This window comes from Platalea leucorodia (assembly GCF_965183815.1).
Source record: "Platalea leucorodia genome assembly, chromosome: 3".
NCBI lineage: Eukaryota > Metazoa > Chordata > Aves > Pelecaniformes > Threskiornithidae > Platalea > Platalea leucorodia.
The window spans coordinates 126,078,734-126,101,284 of NC_138825.1; the positions used below are offsets into that span (position 1 = coordinate 126,078,734).

General features: G+C 46.5%; 1 protein-coding gene across 2 annotated transcripts in view; it reads right to left on the bottom strand.

Moving 5' to 3' along the window:
- Positions 1–22,551, bottom strand: part of EXTL3 (exostosin like glycosyltransferase 3) — a 135,532-nt gene that overhangs the window by 95,288 nt on the left and 17,693 nt on the right. For both annotated transcript variants that reach the window (XM_082307701.1, XM_082307702.1), the window contains exon 2: positions 17,531–17,605. The gene's annotated coding sequence lies outside the window, so the exon portion shown is untranslated. The remainder of the gene's footprint in view (positions 1–17,530; positions 17,606–22,551) is intronic.

Consider the following 22,551-nt stretch of genomic DNA (forward strand, 5'->3'; position numbering starts at 1 on the left):
CCACCTACAAACCCACCCAGCTTTGCAGTGGGCAGCCACTGCTGCCAAGCCCCACCTACGCGATGGTGCTGCAAGGACGTCTTGGGATGGGTGAAGGCAGCGCGACACAGGACGCAAGGACCTCGTCCCACAGCAGGTATCAACAACAGCGAATGTATTTGGAAACCAGAGGTATTTTTCCCTTTTTACATAGATATGCTTATAGTCTTGTAGAAAGGCTGTACCTCAATCTGGGTTGAACCCATAACTATTTAATCTAAAAGCTGTTTGGTTTACTATTATTCTCTTGGAGACTATATACATACAAGCCTTCCTTTAAAACTAAACTTGAGTAATATCGCTTTTTACAAAGAGGCTTTCACAAAGAACTGTTAGCAATAAAATTAGCATTTGCAAGAACAAAGCTGTAGCTCTTAACTCCCCAAATGCTGCGAGTATGAACTCAGGGGAGCCTGAGTCCAGGGAATGCAGGAATTCATCTAGTATTTCACATCCACCTTAAAATAAAAAATGACAGTGCCTGGGCCAGCATGCCTCTCTGGAGTGACTGGGATTTAATAAATCATGGCAATATTAAAAAAAAAAAAAAAAAAAAAAAAAAAAAAAAAAAAAAAGGAGAGAAATAAAAAGACACCATCACCCCCACAAAAGGCATAGACCAGAAAAGGGGGGCAAGAGAGAACATAACATGAGACACAAATAGTTCATGATGGAAAAGGTTTTATTCTCTCCCCCAGATTTGGAGAGCATGCTATATTTTGCGTAGCAAGTGTGTGGGGGGAGAAGGAGTAGGGGGAAGAGAATATCAAAATCAAAACAAGTCACAAGGCATCAACGATCCCTTGATGACAGGAGAGTAGTTTTTGTTGGCACAGCTCACGACAGCTGGAGGAATAATTGCAAAGCTGAGCAAGAATGCCTAGAATATATTTTGCCTTTAGATTCTCAGATGAAAGATGCTATCCACAAGCACTTTGCAAACGTTAATTAAACCCACACAGCCCCTTTTGGCAGATCAAGAAGTATTTATCCTTATTTTGCAGAGAGGGGAATGAATATCTCAGGCACTTTTAACATAAGGTATTTACTCTTACTGCTTAGGAAGTGCCCCATAGATATACACACCGTTAAAACCACAAATTAACCTTTCCAGTCCAGCAGCCTTTCCCCAGCGCACAGCCAGGATAAAGCTGATACCTTTTCTTTCCCTCTGACTCCTGCCCCAACAGAAATCTTGACTCTGCAGAAAAAGCAAGCTGGCTCTGGCTGTGCAAGTCAACAGAGGGGAATATGAGCACCACAAACAAGCTTTAAAGCAACATCATCACTTTATGAGTTGTAAAAAACAATTCAACTGCTCTTCCTTTGGTTTTCCTCTTCAACAAAGGTGATTCAGCCTCTCCAGACTGACTGGGCTTCATGCTGTGAAACGTCTCCTCCATTTGAGAGCCATTCCCTGCAGGATTTCTGCTTCTCAACACTGCTGTATAGACAACCACCTTTGTAAAGCCACTGTCCAGGGCAATGTCCCAGGCTCTTGGGCCACTTACCTACATTCAGACCACACGCTGCCAGTTCAAGAGCCCCACTGCAGGTAGGGAAGAGCAAATCCTCATTACCTCCAGCTCTACCTGCTGTAACACCAGGTCTCTCCTGCTCGAAGAGGAGAAATACTTCTAGCATCTCCCCCACGCGATGCTCCAATTAGGGACTTGAGTCCTCAGCTTTGGCTGAGTTCCTCCTCGCTGAGCCCGAGGCAAGCGCCTGCGAATCCAGTAACAATCACATTTCATCCATCTTCCCTTTAATTAGACATTATATCAGCACACATAAGTATTTCAAAGTAGCTTTATGCCTAGCCATCAACAGCTACTGCTACCGTTCCAAACAAGCTTTCTATTCCATATATTGATATACATGCACCACTCTCCAATGTGATAAAATAAAATAGTATTAGCGTAAATTTAATCCACTACGCTGAGTTAAAGCGGGGAGAACCAGTGGAGATAAAAAGGAGCAGGGACATATTTACCAGAAAAAGCAAAAGAGGCATGAAGTATTTCAGACACCTACACTGGCAGGGCACTAATACTGCTGTCTTCTGTAAAAAAGAGCTTATCCTCAAAAGAAAACCAGTCAATTATTTGCTAAATTGACATGGGAAAATTTGTATTTAAGAGTGGAGGGTCAGTTTGTTGGATGTACAAAGAGCTGAGAACATCTGCAGGGACAGGAAGAATACGCATAAACATACATGTGAACTAAAAAGCCAAAATACACAGTGGTGCCCGATGCTCATGATCTTACCATGAAAATAAGCATATTTGGAGTTCTTCCCTGTTAAAAAAAAAAAAACAAAACAAAACAAAAAACAAAAAACACCAAAAAAAACCAACCTTGAAGCAGCTGATTAAGTATATATTTCAGTTGGGAATATGTTTAATGATGTAGTTGGAAAGGAAACCTAAGAATAAGTGGAGCACATTCAAAGACTCAAGACACTAAAAGGCACGAAATCCACCAGTTTTCAAAAATCTCACCCCAACATATGTATAGCCTAGGAGAAGCTTGGATAGGAACATAATAGTGTAAAATATGTAGTTTAAAACCTTATTTCCATTCTAATTTCTTGTCTAACACATACTTGACAGAGACCCCTTCTGCTTTATGTTGCTGAACACAGAAGGAGGATCTCTGCAGAGACGAAGAGCGTTGCCTCTTCCCCCACCAACCAGGTGTTGAGTGATGTCTACTGCCCTGAAGCTGGACAAACACAGGTCCCTCACGTGTGACAGCAAAATCAGATGCCTACATGCAGCCGAGCCTGTTGCAGACCCCTTGGACACGCCAGTTCAGTAGCAATTACAGGTCCACCGGTTTTGTATGCAGTGAGCGCACTGAGTTAAAGCATGCTTCAACCTAAAGGAACTATCAAGGAAGTAAGAGTTTGGGAATACAAACTGCCATTCGAATCATCTAGTCTCATGCTCTAGACTCTATTTTACTCAAACTCAATGTCATTCAGGTTATGTTTTCCTACAACAGCAGAGGTGAGGACATTTTCAAATTGCCCATCACATCTCCAGCTGCTCTCCGACCCCACTTCACTGGCCATCTGGGCCAGCCTGCCTGGCTTAAAAACCCACCTCCTAGCGTGGTCATCTTATTCAGATATTGCCATCCACCAGAAATGCTGTCGGACAGCGTTCCTTCTGGAGAGCTCAGATACACAACGGCAGCCACTAGTTACACAAACATAGTGTAACTGTGTTTTTATATATATATAATTTATATTCCATTTATGTTTATAGTGTAACGCCATGCCCCACGCGGCACAACACAGGTTTCACCACCATCTGGCCACTGTGCTCAGCAAGTCAGGAGACTGTCCGGGACCGCAAGCAGCGTTCAGACCAAAGGCAGAAGATGGAAGGCTTTCCCGGGACTAATCCAGTGCCTCAGCTGGCTTTCTTGGGAGCTTGCATGATCCCAGCAACTTTCTGTAGGAGCTGCAAGGTATGGCTTGCAAAACCAGGCTGCTATACGCCGCAGTATACGGGAGCCACCACTGGCTAAGTCAGCTTTGTCACTGCCCCACACAGGTGGCCACCACCTTCTCTTTGCTAATCCAAGGCAGAGGCAGTTCCAAAGACCCAGAAAACCTGAAACATAGCCAGGGAACCAGGGAGCTGATTGTGCAATTCCAGCATTACAGGGGCTGTTGCAATCTGGCACAGCCAGGAGACACCAGAAACATTTGGGGGAGAGCCAGCAGACGTTTGCTGCCGCATTTAGTTACCCCCTCTCCGACCCTTTGCAGGGAGGCAGGACCCACAGGGAGCCCAAACTGCTCACTCCACCCAGCCCCACGTGCCAGTTCCAGTCCAGGCTCTTCCCATGCAGGCGTCCGCTTCCTTTGCCATCCATCTCGGAGCTGCTTCTCCAATCTGCTCGCTCAGGATGGTGGTGATAAAGGGGTTAAAATAATGCACCTCAACTGCATGCATTAGTTTTTAGTAATAGATAGAGTCAAAGTTTTTCGGCTTGAAATTTCATCTATGCCCTTGGCTTCTAGTTAAATTAAGACTGCACACGGTGAGGTAGATACCAAGACATTATTAAAGGGGTCCGTTGCATTCAGAGCAATTCCCGCAGAAATGTGTGTATTTGCAGTACACTTCATCTTGATGACAACTTTGAATCAAGGCAATTCCAGATGAGAAATGTTGCTGTGTTTTAACACACACTGCGACGCAAGGCAGCTGCACTGACCTTTCCTGGCCGCCACTCTGGTGTCTTTCCAGCAAACATTTGCAGTTTTTGGACTGGTTTTGGATTTCTAATGCCCTTTGAGGACACAGCACAGAGCAAAGCCCTCCAACACGGCACACATCTGCACGCTGCAGCGGCAGCTGAATGGTAGTGGCCGAGAGGTGGCATAACCGATGACCTGATGCCTGTACCCAGCACCGGGAGAGGATGGGAGGCCTGAGGCAGCTCTGCCCGCAGGGATGGCAGAGGCTGGAAGCCTGCAGGAGAACAGAGAGGCCCCGAATTCACAGCCACGCACCAACCTGTCAACGCGCGGGGTGCTCTGCCAGCTGAGCAACCCTGCTCTTTTAAACTTCAAGATGAGGTTCGAGGCTCAGCGCTCCAGGCTGCAGGAAGACCGGAGCTAGCAGGGGGTACTCTTCTGCCTGTGCTGGCAAGGGGCAGGGGCCAGGCTTTGTTATTTTGTTCTTTACGATAAGAGAGCACGTTTTTGGCCTTCCTACACAAATCCATAGTTGTATGACTGCCAACTCCTTATCGCTTCCCATTTCACTTCTGTTTGTTTGTTTGTTTTAAACTTTGCCCAAGGTTACCTTCAGTAAAGGTTTCTCCCTCAAAATACAGCCTTAAAAATACTATCACATTAATATCTGGGAACTCCATTAAAATCCTTCTTGAAAGTGTATGCTTTTCGGAAGAAAGGCGGAATCAAGCAGAAAAGCAGCAAATTTTTGCCCCACGTCCCTTGGCGAGTGAAGCCTTTCACAGAGGCCGTGCCAGGCAGGAGGCAAACGCCACGCAGACACATCTATCACACAAAGCAAGCGCTACTCACTGGCCTTGAGTCTTGATAGTGAGTATAAACAAGCATGGGACAGCTCGTTGAACACTGTACACCAAATACAACCTGCTACAGTCACCAACTCAAAGCCCTCTCGGAAAAGCATCAAAATGTTTCAGAAAGAGCCCAGCTGGCTGTTGAACTCACCCTCTTTTTCCACCCAAACTACTACTTTAAAGCTGTCTATCTCATGACTGAAAGCCTTCTAACATGCAGACACTGTTTATTTGTGGCCTCATAGTATCATTTTCCTTTTGGAGATCGCTGTCCTTTAAGTTGAAGGACTTTTTCCCCTGTATGGTATCACCTGTATTATATATTTACAGAGAGAGACAGTAACCCTCCTGCCCTCGCTTCAGCATCCCAAGCACACCTCTGCTATCACCCTGCAGCTGCTCAGGGGTGGCTGACAGGGCCCCTTTTGCAGCTCCTGTGTCCAGAAAATGTTCCACACTTCAGAGAAGCAGCAGTTTCTTACGTGGCAGATTCTTCCAGACCATCCTTCACTGAGTCTAATGACTCTGGAAAAATCCCTGGGGAAGGAGCACTTGCCTGCTAACGAGCTCCATTAAGTATCCAACAACATCCAGCAAGAAACAGCAAAACATTTTTATTTTTAATTATTTTTTCAAGTTGGCCGTAACACAGAGAACATCACAGAGCATATGCCGTATAAATGATCTGCCCACAATCCTCTGCACTTATGTCGGTGGCTGTAAGCAAATGCAGCCATTTCCAGGAGAAGTAACTTAACTCAGGATAACAAAGTAATATGAAAGCACTGCTTTCACGACAGCTGCCCCACACATCACTTATCACAGGGGAGAGAGCAGAACAACTGCAAATACCTTTCAAATACTGACACGCGCTACTGGCACGAGAGACTTCAATTAGGATGTGGTTTCGCACTGTCGCTCAGCTGATCTAATGGCCTGTTGCTGCCGAAAAGAGAGATCTCTTCCCCAGCTTCCAAGCCTGGATCCACAGTGAGCCGATTCGGGGAGTTAAGCTGGAAGGAAACGATCCGTACTGAGAAGGAAGAAGTCAGGTACGTATCAGCACAAAAAGATCAGTGGGAGCACAACGCTGGGAGCAAAACCTTTCCTTGCAGCACCAGCTTGATGTTACATCAGTTCAGCTGCAATGCACAACCATGCTCTAAATTTAAATAGCTTTTTAACTATAAAGCTGTATTTCATGTCCATTATTCCTCTCCCAACACAAGAACGAGCCATTTTATTATAAATGCTTTTATATCACCGTAGCGCTCTCCACCCTACAGGAGCACACATCAATTGCAGATAAAGTGGTTCAACTTTTGAATGTAGACAAAAACCAAAGCAAAGCTAATGGTGGTGAAGGACAGGTTGCCCAGGGAGGCAAATGATCACAGGTTTAGGAGGAAAGGGGAAAAAACCTACAGACAATTTACCTGTGCTTGGGTCACGATTATTAATGCTATGAAGAGAATCACTTCATGTTACGAATTATGCTGCTCTTGGCTTACTCCCTTATTATCCATCTCAGAAAGCATCCAGTACCCTTTCACACACACAATCTAATGGGAACACTTACTCTGAATAAAATGCACACGAGGAAAAAAGACCTGGGGACCTCCTTTTGAGCAAGAAAAAACATCTGGAGACCCAGCAATGGCACTGGGTTTCACCACTCGCTTCTCTAAGTCACTCGCTGCATTTCCACCTTCTCTAGAAAAGGGAAAACCGCTCCGAGAACAAACTCCGGGCTGTGCAGGCAGAAGACATGGTTGCTTTCTCCTGTTGATATTTCTATCTACCCCCTGCTGATTTGGGGTTTCCAACAGACTTTTTAAAAGCTTTCCCATTCAGGCTACACTCCATTTTAAGAAGTTTCTGGAGAGAGTGAACTGTGTTCAAGGCAGACATATAAAATTTGTAATTTTGGCTATCAGACAAAGCTCAGTGTTCAATAGCAAGCAGCCAGTTTCTGCCCCCTCCCCTTTTTTTTTCCTAATCATGGCTTGAAAAAAATGCAGCTATAACACACACTTCTTTAAATATTTAAGATTTTTTTTTTTTACTGCATTGAAATAAAATCCAACATCAGACAGTAATATACCAGTGATATCTCCTATCAGGGCTGGCAAGGGTGAGATCACTCTTTTCCCACACACCTTCTAATCTTCTGCTAGTGTCACTGATAAAATAAACTAATAATTATTAAAAAGTGCTTTAGTCTAAAGGTTCAAGGTTGAAAGAATCCACAACTTGCTGAGAGAGAACAACAAAACCCAACTTTGACCAGAAGGGCTAAAACATCCAATTTCAGCCCAAATATTTTGTCAATTCTCCTCCCCCTTCCTACTAAAGATCCAAAACTATGAACTGTGCAGTTACAGTCCCACGACCAGAAGCAGATTGACACTTCATCTCACTCTCACAGTAAGATCTCAGAGGCAAAAGCATACAGAAGCAAAGACACACTTGACTAGCAAACCCAAGAGTATCAGTATAAATTAGCTCCCTCGAGACCTAACGAAGGCTTCCTTTCCTCCTCGAAGGCATCAGCTCGGTGATGCCTCACAGTGAGCACACTAGAAAGAATTAAAAGGACACGAAATCTGTCCACAGGGAAAGGCAGCTGCTGGATCAGCAGGATAAAGCAGAGGATCCAGGTGGGCCCATACAGAAGATGGGAGGGGGAAGGGAAGAAGTGCATCCTCCTTTCCTCAAGGGCAGTTTCAGTGCAGCAATGCGTCCACCTTCCAGCCCTCCCAGCTTAAATCTCTCTTCTGAAAATGCTTTCATAGGAACTGCCTTGTAAGACCTGAACTGTAGCCTGTAAGATCTACACTGTGCAGAGCAGCAGCCACCACTGGACACTTTTACAGAGGGCTGAGGCACTGTGCAACGCCTCTCAACTCATTCCAGATCCAGACCAACTTAGCACCAGCTTTGAAAATCTTCCCCCTCTCTTTTCAACAGTGTAAATACTAATATGCAAAACAATAATCTGACTCTGCATAGATTCAAGACAAGGATTCAAGTCCCCAGGTAAGTTTTTCTGCAGTGCTGCCTAATGCAGGTCCAGGCTGAAGCCTGCGCATGGAGGCAGAAATGAAACCTGTTCTGCCCAGGAGTCTTCCCCGCGAGGTAAGCCGCAGCCCTTGCTCACCGCTCTGGACCGAGATTTCCTCTTCTAAAATTTTAAGCATCATCTTCACAGTGAAATGCCCGCGACTTCCACATCAGCCTTTCTGCTGCCTGCGGGAGGTACAAACCTTGGCTTGCTTTTAGCTCATATGTCACTTTGGAGGTGGTAACAGAAGAAAGGTCTGTAAGAAATACGCGTCCTCCAGTCATCAGCATCGCCAGCTACACACCCAGACAGCAGCAGGTCTGAGACCCACTGAGCACAGGAAGCACACGACAAAAACATTTCCAGAAGTGAAAAATTTAATAACCTTGTTATTATTTTTGGAAAAATAACAACACCGATTCCCACTCGTCCTTTGATTTGCAACAGGAGGAGGAAGGAGTGTGAAGGAGGGAGAAAACAAGTTGTTTAAACAACAACAGCTGTTACATCAATACCGGCATAATGGAGTCACAAGCATCCTGTTCTTGTCAGAGCAGTCGCTGTTTAAGTAAGAGCTCTGCCTTTTGAAGAGGACTTTATAACCTCAAACACGAACGTTCAGCTATATTTTCTTCCTAATCAGAAGTCAATTATCCTGCTGAGTGATGACAGAACAATTCCACAAAGTAAATCCTTTTCATATCAGGGCCTTCTGTGATCAGGTTGTACTGGAAACTTCCTTGCTCACACAAAAGCAAGGAGGATTTCACTTGTGCTTCCCACAATTGCTCCCAGGGGCCTCTCTCCACGTGAACCTTCACTGTAGAAAAAGCTTCATCAGACAACGTGAGCTACTGCACTTTTATCCAAACTGAAATTTCACTAGTCAATCTTTTATCAAGTCTGAGGCTATCTATAGAGTGTTTACATCCAGCTGTCTATAGATTTTACTCACAGAAGCAAATTAGTGCTACTGGCAAACACTGTTCCCTACTTCCCAATCATTACTATAGTAATGCAAACCTCCTGAAGAGTCCCTTTAATACTTTTTTAACTACTTTGAAATAGCTTTATTATAGTAAATAATTATTGCAACATTTTTGTATCGCAAGCAAGTTTTAATCTGTTCTCAGGCTTTGTACTTTGCAATATTCTCGTCTCCAACATCGTTCCCTGCCTAGGTACCAAAGTCCAGATATACTTAAATTACTTCCAACAGAGCAGGCTCCCGATACCTGCTTTTGGATAAATGAATGATATTGCACTCACGAGAAATCAAGGGAAGCCAGAAGTTCTTAAATCAACCCAAAATCTGGCCAGTCCCCAGCGTTACTAACCCCATTCTTACGACGGACTCTTTTAATGAGCACAAACGGTCAAGACCTCTGCTTTACAAATTATCTGGAAGCTGACGCTTCCCGCGACACGGAGCCCTCTTACCCCTGGGTGGCACAGACAGGCTCCTCAGGAGCTGAAGCACCTCCTGAACCGTCACACGTCACTGCTACAGTACCTGGGGTGCTTGATGGAAGAAAACGGAGCAGAGCAAAGCAAAGGAAGCATCAGGCCAGATTCAATGAGGCTTGTCTGACTGCAAGGAGGCATCCTCTGCAGGCTCAACTCCACCAGTTTCCAAGATGATCTATCATCCACACGCAACATCCTTTTGGCAAATCCAGATGTAATTTGAATTCGGACTTATTTGCCTGGCCAGGACACAGGTTAGAGCCAAGGTATCCTCTATTTGCAAAGAAGATCCCATGTCATCCCACAGTTCTCCAGGCTGGCATAATCCAGTTCTACCTCCAACTCCTTCTGTAAATAGCTCTAGGACACCGCCCTAGCAGGCTACCTGGCCTCCAGGGGACACGGTATCTGATCAGCTGCTGTTATCTCTACACCAGAGAGCACATGTTCAGCAAGAGGTTCCCACAAACCACGCTTGTAGATTAAGTATGAAGAAAAGGCTGGCAGAAAATGGTCCCTCGCAACAAACGTGAAAAGCCTGATGATCCTCTACCTCAACATAAAAATTGCAGCTACAAGTTCAGTAACTCTCTGCCTATTTATCTCTGCTGCTTCAAAAGTGTCAGTAAATGTTTATCCCTGCTTCAAAAGGAAGTCCCGTGTGATATTTCTGAACAGGAATGGTCAGATTCCCCCCCCCCTCCTTTTTGGATGGGGGCACAAGAGAGAGGAGCAGAAAGAAACCAGCCTAGAGCCTTGTCCCTGTAGCAGAGACAGCATGAAGGGAATCTGCTCAGATACCAGGAGCAGTTCCGGAACAAACCCAAGAAACAGCCTGGAGAAAAGCAGCAGGGGAGCTGGAGCCGCAGCGCAACAGGGGATAGCTGAGCTTTGTTATTTAATATTGAAAAAAATAGCAATACCAAGAGACTAAGAGGGATGAAGAGCTGCAGACCTGCATTAACACATTATGGAGGATCTTGCGTGCAACCTGACGGGTTTAGCCTCACTTGAGCACTCTTCCTCTAACCTGCCATGTGATTCAAGAAGAACTGTAAGCAGAAAAGAAATAAACACACAAACAGTGACTTATTCTACCTAAATATGAACCAGTTCCTGGAGGGGAAGGGAGGAGAGCAGAACCCGAACTGATATTACAGGCTGAGCAAGCATGAGCACTTCAGCACATACTGCCGGCTTTGTAATTCTGCCACAAAGGCAGCCTGTTACAGCTCTACCATTACAGCATTGTCCCACGTAGCCTCAAGTCTCAATTTCAATGGCTGTATTAAATAAAAAAGTCCCCTGGGTGATGGCGCTATTTGGCTTCTCAGAGCTCCCCATTTATAGCATACTGCTTCCCAAGCGTCGCTGGATCACAGCAGGGATCCCGGCAAGGTCTCCAAACCTTCCCTCGCTCCATGCTTACACGTGAGGTTTCCCCTACATGGAGTCTCTCCATCACAAGAGATTTTCCTGGGCAGAGCAGAAGTCCAACACATAACTCAGCATTTTACAAGCCCTTTCCACACTGGCTATATTATTCAGTCAATTTAATTTAAAAAAAAAAAAAAAAAAAAAAATGCAGTGTTCTAGTGCTGTCCAGGAAGAGCTGATCCCTCTTTCAGAGAGATCGATGTCTGGCACATTTACACCCTCTAAGGACTGCCTGGCCAAAAATAACACTGAAACCAACAGGAGAAACAGCCAATTTGGCTGTTCTTATCCCAACCAGATTAAAAATTACTCTCAATTTACTATCTTACTAAACTACATCTCAAATTGTTACAGTAGGCCGTCTGTGGGCTGGCAAGCTAGCTGCGTGCAACTTCACATAAGCATGCGTAAAAAGCAGAATGAGAAAGAACCACAAATATATATATATTATGTATATGAAGAAGGCAAGGAAAGAATGAAAAAAACTTGTGCCAACAATCCTTCACTTCAGACAAGCAGGGGCTGGGACACCCTGGGTAGTGACAGACCCCAGATCAACCTATGGTTTCTGGATGTATTTCTCTCCCTCTCTCCTCCTCCCCGTGCCATACGTGTCCCCTGCCCAGAAGGACTCCGCAGCTTGGATTCAGGACTGTGTGAGGCAGCTCGGCGTGCCCAGGCTGACACGTCTTGGCAGGCCAGGTGAGGCTTTAGAGAGTTGGTGTTTTATTACCAGTGTCTGGACAAATCTGTGCAATGAAACAACTGTACATTTGTTGACATACTTTCCTGGACACAGCAGCAACACCGGCTGCTTCAGAAAAAAGCTGCTATGAGGACTTGGTCTACACACATCTGTAGGTCTAATTTACAGTACCGTGATACCATGGACTGGTACAGAAGAGTTGGCATCAGCCTCTGGCTGATGGCATGGTATTGGTATGGCAGAAATGGTCACCATACCCTACCCATACCCTACCGGTGACCAGCATGGGCCCCTTGTTTCAAGGGGTTGGCTGAGGCAGACAGAAGCCAGGTCCTGTGGCTTCTCTGAACAAAACAAAAGCCACCAGCAGAGCACAGACAGGCCCGAATGACTGTGTGGGTTCTTTGGTTTTAAAAGTAGGAATGAAGCACTGGGGAAGGTGGCAGAGAGGAAAGAGGAAGAAAAGCCCAGTGGCAGCAATAGCCATGGAGCTGGGAAGCATGGGCAACGATGCCCTGGGACTGGGAAGGTGAGCCTCAACACAGGGAAAAACTGTTCTGGATGATCCATGGAGCTCTGACTCATTGCTGGGGAAGAGGAAAACACCCAAGTGTTCCTTAGCTGAACTGAGGCCCAGGTTTCCCAGGCTGCCCCCAGGGCAGGATGGATGTGACACCCACCTACAAGAAGGGCCAAAGGAGGATCTGGGGAACTCCAGGCCTGTCAGCCTGACCTTGGTGCCAGGGAAGGTTATGGAGCAGATCGTCCTGAGTGCCATCACACAGCACGTACAGGACAACCAGGGGATCAGGCCCAGTCAGCATGGGTTTATGAAAGGCAGGTCATGCTTGACTGACCTGATCTCTTTCGATGACAAGGTGACCCGCTTAGTTGATGAGGGAAAGGCAGTGGATGTTGTCTACTTGGACTTCAGTAAGGCCTTTGACACTGTCTCCCACAGCATTCTCCTGGAGAAACCAGCTGCTCATGGCTTGGATAAGTGCACTCTGCGCTGGGTAAAAACCTGGCTGGCGGCCGGGCCCAGGGAGCGGTGGTGAATGGAGCCAAACCCAGCTGGCGGCCGGTCACCAGTGCTGTTCCCCAGGGCTCAGTGCTGGGGCTGGTCCTGTTCAATATCTTTATCGATGATCTGGAGGAGGGGATGGAGGGCACCCTCAGCCAGTTTGCAGGGGACACCCAGTCGGGCGGGAGCGTTGGTCTGCTGGGGGGCAGGAGGCTCTGCAGAGGGCCCTGGCCAGGCCGGGGCGATGGGCCCAGGCCCCGGGGTGAGGGTCAGCAAGGCTCAGGGCCGGGTCCTGCCCTGGGGGCACAGCAACCCCAGGCACCGCTGCAGGCATGGGGAGGAGCGGCTGGGAGCTGCCCGGCGGGAAAGGGCCTGGGGGTGCTGGTCGACAGCCGCTGGACATGAGCCAGCAGGGTGCCCAGGTGGCCAAGAGGGCCCAGGGCATCCTGGCTTGTGTCAGGACTGGTGTGGCCTGCAGGAGCAGGGCGGTGATGGTCCCCCTGTGCTGGGCACTGGGGAGGCCGCCCCTCGAGTGCTGTGCTCAGCGCTGGGCCCCGCACCCCAAGGCGGCCATGGAGGGGCTGGAGCGTGGCCAGAGCAGGGCAGCGAGGCTGGGGCAGGGGCTGGAGCACAAGGCTGGGGAGGAGCGGCTGGGGGAGCTGGGGGGGCTCAGCCTGGAGAAGAGGAGGCTGAGGGGAGCCCTCCTCGCTCTCTGCAACGGCCTGAAAGGAGGCTGGAGCCGGGGGGGTCGGTCTCTGCTCCCCAGGAACAAGCGATGGGACGAGAGGGAACGGCCTCAAGCTGCGCCAGGGCAGGTTTGGGTTGGGTATTGGGAAAAACTTCTTCCCCCAAAGGGCTGTCAGGCCCTGGCCCAGGCTGCCCGGGGCAGGGGCTGAGTCCCCATCCCTGGGGGGATTTAAAAGCCGGGGAGACGTGGTGCTGAGGGACATGGTTTAGTGGTGGACTTGGTAGGGCCAAGTTAACAGTGATGATCTTAAAGGTCTTTTCCAACCTAACCGAGTCTATGATTCTATGATTTAACCACCCTTGTGGGAGTGGTGATTCACCTTAGGGCAGCACAAAAGCCACGGATATGAGTCAGGGCAGATAAACAAAACCACAGACTTGTCACAGCCCCAGGCATGTCAGTCTGCAGACCATCACTGCAGACCTGTGACTACAACCCTGGAGGTTAAGACTTTAATCACGTCGTATTCCACTTCTACTTTTGGAAGCCACAGCACTAATAAAAGAAATATCACTTACGCAAAGCAGAGGGGATGGAGAGGCATGCCTTTCCCTTGCAGAACCAGTACCTGTTTGATGACACTAATTTATATTTACCTAAATAAGACTAATTCTCTCTTTTGATATCATTTCCCCTCTTAACCAATGGAGAAGGGGGAGAAGGTTTAACATCCAGAGTGTTTCTCGTCCCCATTCAGAAGATGCAGTGCACACCAGCAGCCATTTACTTTCACCAAATTGCTGCAGGATACAAAGATACATCTCATACCCTGGCTGACAGCTTTAGCACAAAGCCACACAATGTCTGCCACGGCTCCTTGTTAAATACGATATTGTTCTAGTGACTCAGTGCACTGGAATGTATCAGGTTTATTCATAGCTTTTCTGATAGAGTCTTTAGATTAGACACATAAACTTCTGCTTTTTAGAAAAAAAATAGACTTATGGCTTATTGTTATGTGGAGCATACAAAATTCCTAGTTTCTTTTCTGGGGTTATAAATACAGAGAACTGAAGCAAAAGGACAGGCCCTCAGAAACCTAATCTTTCAAGCTTCCGATAAGTAGGACTGTAAGAACGTGCGAGAGGAGAAAAAAACCAGACGTGCACCATGACCAAAAGTTACCATCAAAAGGAAGGAGGACAGAAAAGTAGTGAAGAGCATCAAAGACATGGAGCATCTTCTGTAAGGACCGTTGAATTAATTAGGACGTTTTAGTCTTGAAAAGAGACCTCTGACAGGGGACACGGTAGGGATCTACAGAACCCAAACCAGCGTGGAATTGGCAAACACGCAAACAACAACTCCCTAAACAGGAGCTTATTACAGTAAGCTGGTTGGCAGCAGGTTCAGTTACCAGAAGGAGGTGGTTCATCACACAAAGTTAAACTCTGAAATGCCTGGTAACAGGACAGAGGCCAAAAGCACATGTGGGTTCAAATAAGAGCTAAATAAATTGATGTGAGATGAAGGTCATTTCTACTGGCCACTGCTTGAGACAGGACGGACCTCTGGCCTCCCACAGCTTAGGTGTTTGTTTGCCATGTTCCGAGTTTTTAATAAAGCAGGCAAGAGTCTATGGCATCTCCTGAGCAGAACAGCAGCAAGAAGCAGGAATTCATCTCCCCCATTGCCCAGTGCTCCCCGGGAGGACTGCAGGCAGGAGCTACAGGCAGCACAAATCCTCCTTGCGATACCAAGCTAACCGCTCTGGCTTAGCCTTCTCAATTGCAGTTGTGAGCAGACAAAGACGACAGAAGCGCGTACACAGCTAAGCCTGGTGCTTGCACAGGAAGCATCAGACCTACGCTCGCGTTCACACAGATGATGCCACATCCTCATAGGAAGGGACCTGCAATACAACCTCCTGCAATACTTCGCTTTGCTGCCAAGCCAGGAAGCCTCAGGTGATGCCTGAAGATGAGTCTCTTGAAAATATGTTTATATTACAGCCGCAGCCCAGTTATTTAGATATTTAGTGCCACAGAGACAGTCTTGCATAAGAATGACTTGTTAAGGGTTCCCTTGAAACACGTTATTTTCCCATTCTGTCCCATGGCAATCACAGACAGACCGCGTTTCTAGCATCTCTTCTGTTCCAGCTCTCTGCCAAGAACAGCCCTTCGCTCAGCTATCTCCTACTGACCTAAATTCATACATGCAGTCTTCTGGCTTTAATCACAGTCTTCTGCCTTACAAAAGGACTCCAAAGCCGAAATCCTTGTCTCCTACGTTCATTCTTCCAGCCGTCAGGCCCACAAATGCTTAACAGCTTCTGAAGGTCAATGCTGAGCCTGCTACACACGACACCAGCCATAATAAATGTTCTACAGGCCAAATTACGCCCTCGGGGAAGCCTATGCAGCCCTGTAGCCTTCTGCGGATTGCACAGCTGTCAGGCTGCAACTTACTGTGCTCTACTTAAGATATGCAAGGAGAAAGAGAATTCAATGGTATCGACTTATTTTAGCTACTGAAGTCAGCAGATCTGACTCTAAACACACATTGGGATTAGATCTGTCGATTAAGACCATGGCACGATGGCACCGTTGGTCAATAATGGCATAATTTGTTCTTCACATGACCTCTCTGCTACTTCCAGTTTTATTATTCACCATGGCATTTGTTACAGTAGCCATGCACCAGCTGAGAAGAGAGTCCCCACTGTGTCTGGCACATAACAGAAGTAGGGTAGAAAGACTGCTCTGAATCCAGAAGTATAACAAGCTAAATCCATCCTGTAGTAAGTAGGAATAGAACATCTGAACCAAGGACCTCCTGCATGTCACGCTATGCTGGTCAGATATAGGAGAAGTTAGGAAGCCACAAATAAGTAAGCCTCTTTTTCCCCTTCTTTCACAGAAGCACAGGCATTCTCTGCCCTGCTCCAAGGATGTATTTAAACCAACCTGCTGACACACTCCAGTCTCAAAGCATATTATTTCATCCTTGTCTTTTGTTAATCAACACCCTCAGCTTTAAACTTCATCATCCCATGTTACCCTTAGGGGAGTCGCCTGCTAGGACTGTTACAATAAACTGAATTGTGCAGTGGTCTCGGTCCATCAGTGCAGCTCCCACACTCACTTGCCGTGCCTGCACCCGCATTTTACACTCAGCGGCAGAGTGTCCTCCCAGCTTGCAGACGCCTACAGTAGGCAGGTAACTATTTGAGTCTGGCTATGCCACTGCATCAGATGGGCCAAGATATTCTCATTAACCAGTACTTAATAGCTAAAGTCCCTCACAGTAGCAAGTTTAAAAATATTTGCAGACACCTCACAAAGCATAGGCTTGTTATTACAACCCATTAGCATGCATGCAAGATATTTTAATGTGTAAAAATTCCCCATGAAATAATGATTTTCTCCTCTAAGAAAAAACTTGCCATCCTTACCATGAACTAGGCCACACTTTCCGGTTCTTTTTTCTTACCCTTTCCAGCCCACAAGTCAAGCCAAGCCTCATTTGCCTGATTTCACCACACGCCTTTATGAGTAACCCCTACACGTGCCGTGGCAGGTCCCTCATCCACCCTCCTTGTTGAGTTCAACACCTCCGACAAGGCTGGAATAGAGGAGGTGAACCTTTGCTCTCCCGACCCTAGAGCCTCCTCTGCTCTGCAGCACAGAAAGCCGCACGTGACACATTGCTAAATCACGTTGCAACATCTTTAAGTGTTGATTCCCCACAGCCTTGAGCACGTACAAGACATAACTGCATCAGTTCTCCGCTCTGCTGAAACGTGCACGCTACTGGAAGTGGGATACAAATAAAATTTACCGCTTCAGATAAAAGGAGCTGGAGCCGACAACATCTGATTCTCCCAAAACAAGAGTCAAGCCAAGGGAGCTTGTATTTCTAGGACAACATTGTCCAAGCATGCAGACTTAATGCTGCTCCCCGGTAAAGTCCATTTTAAGCCAACATTAGGCACTACAGATAATCTCATTCTTGAAATATTAAGGTACTCACTGTACAAGGTGACCAACTGGAAAACTGGAATCTGTCCCTCTTCTGTACCCAATTCTCTACTCATTTGTCTGGAGCCTATTAGAGAGGAAAAAAGTTGTAAATATAGACAAAGTGACAAAAAAAAAAATTAAAAAAAAATCAAGAAGTAGGCCGGCTAAGCAATGCAAAACAGACACAGACACACACCCCCAACACTGAGGCCAAGAAGTGAAAAAGCTTGCAAAGCTCACAGCGAGGTCTCTCAAGCAAATGCTGTGATGTTTAAAAACAACTATGGCACCAGCTGCCTCTGGAGGTTCTCAAGATCAGACCTGATCCAACCCAAGCGTAAAGCAACATGTTCCAATAAGAGAGTATTAACACAGGGAAACATTTTTCCTCTCTGGCCACAAAAACTACTTTATCAAGACACAGTCCTGAATGGTTAGATGGGATGTGGTCTAGCGTGCACCAAAGAAGTTCCTTTAACAGATCTGTCGTTTCAACTCACTTTATCCCCTTAATAAGGAGCCACTGAACTTCTGCTTAAATCCATTTTGTTTAAGCAAAAGATTACCCATAGAACGGCGCTGGGATGCAGACAAAAGGAAAACCTGTTGCTAGACATACATGTTGGTATACATCACACACAGACCAATTATGCTTCAGGGAGACATTAAATCCCCGTTCAATTAATAGAGACACCTCTTAAGATGAGCATTAAATAATTCCCTACAATGTAGCAAGACAACTGGCTACTTCAGTGAATTGGATGGAAATAACTCCAACAAAATCCCAATCAAAACTTGCCTTTAAAACAACAAGAGGTCAGTAAGGAGGGACGGGGGGCAGGAATGTTACTACCGCAGTGCTATTGTACGCTTATATTAAAGACTCCTCACCAGAAAATTAAATGAAACGGATTCCTTTCATGTTTATCAATAACAGAGCTAATGGTTTTTATGTAAATGCCATTACTTTCAGCCAGATCTGCAAGAGAGTCGAGCCATATAGCCCCATCTCCCCTCGCAAGCGACTCCCCTTCAGGCTGCCAATATAAATGCAAATTATAATCAAACAGCAAAACCAAGAGTTTTCTGGATGATACCGAAAACGTATAACTAGGGACAAAGCATACATATTTGAGAACAACCCTCCTCTTCTGGAAAGACCTGCTGATGTCACACTGCTTTTTCATCCTGAACATGCATAAAAATTGAAGTATAACTTGGTTCTCGCTTACAGCCATACTATTTACCTATACAGCAAAGAGTATCATCATCTTCCATTCTACTGCCCTCGGTGTTCAAACAAGGGGGGAGGAAGTTTTTCTGCCGAGTTGTACAGAGAGGATATCTCTCAGAGACGTTACACCCACAACGGGAGCATCCCATCAGCAAGGATATTAAGTCAGAGCAATAATAAAGCCCCAGTTGGACTTTGCAGAACAAATGGCACTTCTACACTTTCAGGGGGAAATTTCTCCTTGGAACAGAGTTGTTTGTGTAAGTCGGAGGAATAAGGTGTTATCACAGGATGGTTATTAAGAGGCAGAGATATAAAACTGTTGTCGGCACAAGGAGCACCATTCTTGTACCATAAAAGCTTTTTTGAAGAATACTTAAATCCCGACCCCCACCTGGAACATATATCAAGTCAGGTGCTTTGTTGGCACTGATTAAACCAAGGTACTAATGGCAAATCTGAAAATAACTAATATTAAAAACAGCACTGCTTAGTAAGTAGAATGCACAGAGGAGAAACTAATGATTAAAACAAAGGCCAAAAATCTGACAACCTGACTACGGCACAAGCCTGCAAGCAAGTCTCGGAGGGGACTTGCTCTAACTGCCGCAAACAGCTAAACACCAAAACTACCATTCCCAAAAGGGGCACGCGTCCTCGGAGGGATGCTGCTAATTAACAATATAGCTATATACACGCTCGTTACACGGGTGAAGAGCTTAGCACTTTGTATGTTTTGAAAGCGCGTACTACAGGAATATTCATAGAGCAGAACCTTGCTAATTAACATTAATAACCGAGAGACCACTTCTGCAAACGGCTGGATTTTGTGAATTAGCCAGTGAGAGAATGTGCAAAGCTGGGAAGCAGAGAGGCAATGCGGCCCAGCAGGCGCCTGGCTCGCTTCTTTGGATATCTATAGTTAAATAATTTATCATTGTGCCTCAGTGTCTATGAGTGACTGTGCAGCCTGTAAATAAAGCACTTCTTACTATGCAAGGCCCTGCTAAATTTGATTAGTAGGGTTTGACTGCCCATCTGAAGAGGTCATTAAATTAAAGAGCACAACCCTGACTACCTTCTCGCAGAAACTTTTCACGTGGGCCGGCATTTCAGAGAACTCATCAACTTCTTTTTCAGCTGTTCTGACATACTTCATGGTTAAACAATTACTCACAGATCTATTGTTTTCTACACCAAAACGCTGGCTTTCAATCCTTGATCACAACTTGGAATTGCTAAGGCTCCCCTCTCCTCCTCCTCTTCCTCTCTAAGCCTGGTGAAGCAAGTCTCAGTGTGTAGCCACATGGTGAGTCTTCTCTGGAGAGGAGAGACCCCCAACTTAGAGCTTGTCACCACCCCGACCACATGCAGGATCAACCTGTGAGCCGTGAAAAAAGGCAGAAGCCCTTCTAAAAAAAGTGTATCTTTCCCCCCGATTCGGACGTTTCAGCAATGCAGTTCACAGTACAAGCCCACGGACAGATGTCCTGGCAGAAGCGGCAGCGCTGGGACACAAACGAGCGTTCAGGCACGGCAACCCGGGGAGACAACTGTGCCGTTCCAGAAAACGCGTTGTGCGACCGCACAGCGGTGCATCGGTGACGGTGCCGCTCAGCCGCCCGGGATTTCACACCCGGCCACCATGTGCAAGCGTAATCTGATTTAGTAGTCGTATTCTGACTTCAGCTGTCAAACCACAACCACGGTAGATTTGCTGCAGCAGCATGCGCAGCAACGTGCCTTCAAACCAGAGCTGTTCCTGTAGCAAAGCTATTTCCTCCCAGAACCGAAGGTTCACAATCAGAAACGGTGTATCTGTACATCCGTGCACAGCCATGCCACACACACCCCAGCTGCCGCTCGTACGCTGCTGCACACAACTTCGACCGCCGACTTCAACGAAGAAGTTAGGTACCAGTGATAAAAGAAATTTTCCACCACTTGACTTTTGCAAAGGGAAGGAACAAAACTGGAAATATTTCCCTTGGCAAACTGCTTCCTAATGGCTCCTGGTCTTAGCTGTACAATGCAAGACCATGCTAAACTTAGTTGGCACTATATTTTTTATTTTTTCTTTTTCCCCAAAACACTTTCTATCATCACACACACAGCTTCCTCTGCTAAAGCTGAGGGTTTCCCTTTGCAAGAGTTCAGGTTTATGCACGCCAAAACGGTCTGTTCAGCAGTCTTTTCTTACCGCCTTTTGTGAGAGGCTTCATGCTATGATGGACGTGTAGAAATGCAAAGCAGAAGTCCATACAAAAAGAAGCCAGTGTGTGAGGTGGTTTTGTCTTAAAAAGAAGAGAGGCAGGAATGACTTATCGCCTCATTAAAGAGCTCTAGTCTGCATTTTTATTAGATATATTTAGACACCAACGGTTAAAAAAAAAAAAAGAAAAAAGAAAAAGCAGTTATATTCTTAACATATGGCCCTGGATCAGTCACATGGATGTAAATGAAAATAGGCACCGCAGATTCTCCAAACACAGGCACAGATATCATTTTAATGGTGCACCTGACCTAGAAAATTTCAACTAATACCAATCCACACAAAGGTGTGACAGGATTTAGCTACTGCAGGGCTGTGTCTTGTCCCCATTCTCTTGCATCGCACAGGCCTGTGCATATCACAGACACTACAGGAGACAGTAAGAGGGAGGAAGAGTAATTCCTGCTTGCTCTTAATGAACAGGCACACACTCACAAACGCTTTCTATCCTTCTTCCTAAGGAAAACAAACTGCTCGCACCGCTGCCTGTAGGCAAACGGTCCAACTAATGCTGAAGTTCGCAGCATACCGTACCCAAGGCATCTTAGTGCTTGCTTGAACACAGCTTGGAAACACAGGAACACTGGGCTTTTCACCGCTCTCCTGCGCTAGGGTCTCGCCACACCTTGCAGTTAAGGTTTTCTCCAGTGCTTGTATTTGTCCATTTTCTGACTTGATTACACAGAGTTTGAAGAGCCTGCAAGCTGCCCAACGCAGTGAAAAGGCAAGTCATACTGTATTCGTTTTCCAGTGGAGAAACTGAGGCACAGAAGAGGCATATTCTGCCTAAATTCATTACCTATCTCAGCGATAAAACTGAGCTGATATCCCAGCATGCTGGTTTGGGCTGGGATAGAGTTAATTTTCTTCACAGTAGCTAGTATGGGGCTACGTTTTGGATTTGTGCTGGAAACAGTGTGGATAACACAGGGATGGTTTCGTGATTGCTGAGCAGCGCTTACACAGAGTCAAGGCCCCTTCTGCTTCTCAGCGAGTGGGCTGGGGGTGCACGAGGAGCTGGGAGGGGACACAGCCGGGACAGCTGACCCCAGCTGACCACAGGGCTGTCCCACACCATATGGCGTCGTGCTCAGCATATGGAGCTGCGGGAAGAAGAAGGAAGGGGGGGACAGACGGAGCGATGGCGTTCGTCCTCCAAGTAACTGTTATGTGTGATGCTGCTTTCCTGGGGATGGCTGAACACCTCCCTGCCGATGGGAAGGAGGGAATGAATTCCTTTGCTTTGCTTGCACACATGGCTTTTGCTCTACCTATTAAACTGTCTTTATCTCAACCCACGAGTTTTCTCACTTTTGCCCTTCCGATTCTCTCCCCCATCCCACTGCGGGGAGAGTGAGCCAGTGGCTGTGTGGGGCTTAATTGCCAGCTGAGGTTAAACCATGACACCCAGCCATCGGCCTCTTTGCTACCAAGTGTCTTCTACGGCACTGCTGCAGCCCAGCGTCATCCCAGGCAGCTCCCTCCTCACGCTGTGGCCCCTATCCTGCAAGAAACACACAGCTCC